This window comes from Rhinoderma darwinii (assembly GCF_050947455.1).
Source record: "Rhinoderma darwinii isolate aRhiDar2 chromosome 3 unlocalized genomic scaffold, aRhiDar2.hap1 SUPER_3_unloc_18, whole genome shotgun sequence".
NCBI lineage: Eukaryota > Metazoa > Chordata > Amphibia > Anura > Rhinodermatidae > Rhinoderma > Rhinoderma darwinii.
Window position 1 is genome coordinate 295,824 of NW_027461743.1, and position 5,158 is coordinate 300,981.

The window sequence follows — 5,158 nt, forward strand, 5'->3', positions numbered from 1 at the left end:
CTATAAGGTGGGTCCCTACACTGCACATACATGACAAGGCGTCCTCTATAAGGTGGGTCCCTACACTGCACATACATGACAAGGCGTCCTCTATAAGGTGGGACCCTACACTGCACATACATGACAAGGCGTCCCCTATAAGGTGGGTCCCTACACTGCACATACATGACAAGGCGCCCTCTATAAGGTGGGTCCCTACACTGCACATACATGACAAGGCGTCCTCTATAAGGTGGGTCCCTACACTGCACATACATGACAAGGCGTCCTCTATAAGGTGGGTGCCTACACTGCACATACATGACAAGGCGTCCTCTATAAGGTGGGTCCCTACACTGCACATACATGACAAGGCGTCCTCTATAAGGTGGGTCCCTACACTGCACATACATGACAAGGCGTCCTCTATAAGGTGGAACCCTACACTGCACATACATGACAAGGCGTCCCCTATAAGGTGGGTCCCTACACTGCACATACATGACAAGGCGCCCTCTATAAGGTGGGTCCCTACACTGCACATACATGACAAGGCGCCCTCTATAAGGTGGGTCCCTACACTGCACATACATGACAAGGCGTCCTCTATAAGGTGGGTCCCTACACTGCACATACATGACAAGGCGTCCTCTATAAGGTGGCTCCCTACACTGCACATACATGACAAGTCGTCCCCTATACACGGTAGGTCCCTACACTGCTCATACATGACAAGGCGTCCTCTATAAGGTGGGTCCCTACACTGCACATACATGACAAGGCGTCCTCTATAAGGTGGGTCCCTACACTGCACATACATGACAAGGCGTCCTCTATAAGGTGGGTCCCTACCCTGCACATACATGACAAGGCGTCCTCTATAAGGTGGGTCCCTACACTGCTCATACATGACAAGGCGTCCTCTATAAGGTGGGTCCCTACACTGCACATACATGACAAGGCGCCCTCTATAAGGCGGGTCCCTACACTGCACATACATGACAAGGCGTCCTCTATAAGGTGGGTCCCTACACTGCACATACATGACAAGGCGCCCTCTATAAGGCGGGTCCCTACACTGCACATACATGACAAGGTGTCCTCTATAAGGTGGGTCCCTACACTGCACATACATGACAAGGCGTCTTCTATAAGGTGGGTCCCTACACTGCACATACATGACAAGGCGTCCTCTATAAGGTGGGTCCCTACCCTACACTGCACATACATGACAAGGCGTCCCCTATACACGGTAGGTCCCTAAACTGCACATACATGACAAGGCGTCCTCTATAAGGTGGGTCCCTACACTGCTCATACATGACAAGGCGTCCTCTATAAGGTGGGTCCCTACACTGCACATACATGACAAGGCGTCCTCTATAAGGTGGGTCCCTACACTGCACATACATGACAAGGCGTCCTCTATAAAGTGGGTCCCTACACTGCACATACATGACAAGGCGTCCTCTATAAGGTGGGTCCCTACCCTACACTACACATACATGACAAGGCGTCCCCTATACACGGTAGGTCCCTACACTGCACATACATGACAAGGCGTCCTCTATAAGGTGGGTCCCTACACTGCTCATACATGACAAGGCGTCCTCTATAAGGTGGGTCCCTACACTGCACATACATGACAAGGCGTCCTCTATAAGGTGGGTCCCTACACTGCTCAAAAATGACAAGGCGTCCTCTATAAGGTGGGTCCCTACACTGCTCATACATGACAAGGCATCCTCTATAAGGTGGGTCCCTACACTGCACATACATGACAAGGCGTCCTCTATAAGGTGGGTCCCTACACTGCTCATACATGGCAAGGCGTCCTCTATAAGGTGGGTCCCTACACTGCACATACATGACAAGGCGTCCTCTATAAGGTGGGTCCCTACACTGCACATACATGACAAGGCGTCCTCTATAAGGTGGGTCCCTACACTGCGCATACATGACAAGACGACCTCTATACGGTGGGTCCCTACACTGCGCATACATGACAAGACGACCTCTATACGGTGGGTCCCTACACTGCTCATACATGACAAGGCGTCCTCTATAAGATGGGTCCCTACACTGCACATACATGACAAGGCGTCCTCTATAAGGTGGGTCCCTACACTGCACATACATGACAAGGCGTCCTCTATAAGGTGGGTCCCTACACTGCACATACATGACAAGGCGTCCTCTATACGGTGGGTCCCTACACTGCACATACATGACAAGGCGTCCTCTATAAGGTGGGTCCCTACCCTACACTGCACATACATGACAAGGCGTCCTCTATAAGGTGGGTCCCTACACTGTGCATACATGACAAGGCGTCCTCTATAAGGTGGGTCCCTACACTGCACATACATGACAAGGCGTCCTCTATAAGGTGGGTCCCTACACTGCACATACATGACAAGGCGTCCTCTATAAGGTGGGTCCCTACACTACTCATACATGACAAGGCGTCCTCTATAAGGTGGGTCCCTACACTGCACATACATGACAAGGCGTCCTCTATAAGGTGGGTCCCTACACTGCACATACGTGACAAGGCGTCCTCGATAAGGTGGGTCCCTACACTGCACATACATGACAAGGCGTCCTCTATAAGGTGGGTCCCTACACTGCACATACATGACAAGGCGTCCTCTATAAGGTGGGTCCCTACCCTACACTGCACATACATGACAAGGCGTCCCCTATACACGGTAGGTCCCTACACTGCACATACATGACAAGGCGCCCTCTATAAGGTGGGACCCTACACTGCGCATACATGACAAGACGACCTCTATAAGGTGGGTCCCTACACTGCACATACATGACAAGGCGTCCTCTATAAGGTGGGTCCCTACACTGCACATACATGACAAGGCGTCCTCTATAAGGTGGGTCCCTACACTGCACATACATGACAAGGCTTCCTCTATAAGGTGGGTCCCTACACTGCACATACATGACAAGGCGTCCTCTATAAGGTGGGTCCCTACACTGCACATACATGACAAGGCGTCCTCTATACGGTGGGTCCCTACACTGCTCATACATGACAAGGCGTCCTCTATAAGGTGGGTCCCTACACTGCACATACATGACAAGGCGTCCTCTATAAGGTGGGTCCCTACACTGCACATACATGACAAGGCGTCCTCTATAAGGTGGGTCCCTACACTGCGCATACATGACAAGGCGTCCTCTATAAGGTGGGTCCCTACACTGCTCATTCTTGACAAGGCGTCCTCTATAAGGTGGGTCCCTACACTGCACATACATGACAAGGCGTCCTCTATAAGGTGGGTCCCTACACTGCACATACATGACAAGGCGTCCTCTATAAGGTGGGTCCCTACACTGCGCATACATGACAAGGCGTCCTCTATAAGGTGGGTCCCTACACTGCACATACATGACAAAGCGTCCTCTATAAGGTGGGTCCCTACACTGCACATACATGACAAGGCGTCCTCTATAAGGTGGGTCCCTACCCTACACTGCACATACATGACAAGGCGTCCCCTATACACGGTAGGTCCCTACACTGCACATACATGACAAGGCGTCCTCTATAAGGTGGGTCCCTACACTGCTCATACATGACAAGGCGTCCTCTATAAGGTGGGTCCCTACACTGCACATACATGACAAGGTGTCCTCTATAAGGTGGGTCCCTACACTGCTCATACATGACAAGGCGTCCTCTATAAGGTGGGTCCCTACACTACTCATACATGACAAGGCGTCCTCTATAAGGTGGGTCCCTACACTGCACATACATGACAAGGCGTCCTCTATAAGGTGGGTCCCTACACTGCACATACATGACAAGGCGTCCTCTATAAGGTGGGTCCCTACCCTACACTGCACATACATGACAAGGCGTCCCCTATACACGGTAGGTCCCTACACTGCACATACATGACAAGGCGTCCTCTATAAGGTGGGTCCCTACACTGCTCATACATGGCAAGGCGTCCTCTATAAGGTGGGTCCCTACACTACTCATACATGACAAGGCGTCCTCTATAAGGTGGGTCCCTACACTGCACATACATGACAAGGCGTCCTCTATACGGTGGGTCCCTACACTGCACATACATGACAAGGCGTCCTCTATAAGGTGGGTCCCTACACTGCACATACAGGACAAGGCGTCCTCTATAAGGTGGGTCCCTACACTGCGCATACATGACAAGACGACCTCTATACGGTGGGTCCCTACACTGCTCATACATGACAAGGCGTCCTCTATAAGGTGGGACCCTACACTGCTCATACATGACAAGGCGTCCTCTATAAGGTGGGTCCCTACACTGCACATACATGACAAGGCGTCCTCTATAAGGTGGGTCCCTACACTGCACATACATGACAAGGCGTCCTCTATAAGGTGGGTCCCTACACTGCACATACATGACAAGGCGTCCTCTATAAGGTGGGTCCCTACACTGCGCATACATGACAAGGCGTCCTCTATACGGTGGGTCCCTACACTGCGCATACATGACAAGGCGTCCTCTATAAGGTGGGTCCCTACACTGCACATACATGACAAGGCGTCCTCTATACGGTGGGTCCCTACACTGCGCATACATGACAAGGCGTCCTCTATAAGGTGGGTCCCTACACTGCGCATACATGACAAGGCGTCCTCTATAAGGTGGGTCCCTACACTGCACATACATGACAAGGCGTCCTCTATAAGGTGGGTCCCCTACACTGCACATACATGACAAGGCGTCCTCTATAAGGTGGGTCCCTACACTGCACATACATGACAAGGCGTCCTCTATAAGGTGGGTCCCTACACTGCACATACATGACAAGGCGTCCTCTATAAGGTGGGTCCCTACACTGCACATACATGACAAGGCGTCCTCTATAAGGTGGGTCCCTACACTGCACATACATGACAAGGCGTCCTCTATAAGGTGGGTCCCTACACTGCTCATACATGACAAGGCGTCCTCTATAAGGTGGGTCCCTACACTGCACATACATGACAAGGCATCCTCTATAAGGTGGGTCCCTACCCTACACTGCACATACATGACAAGGCGTCCTCTATAAGGTGGGTCCCTACACTGCGCATACATGACAAGACGACCTCTATACGGTGGGTCCCTACACTTCTCATACATGACAAGGCGTCCTCTATAAGGAGGGTCCCTACACTGCT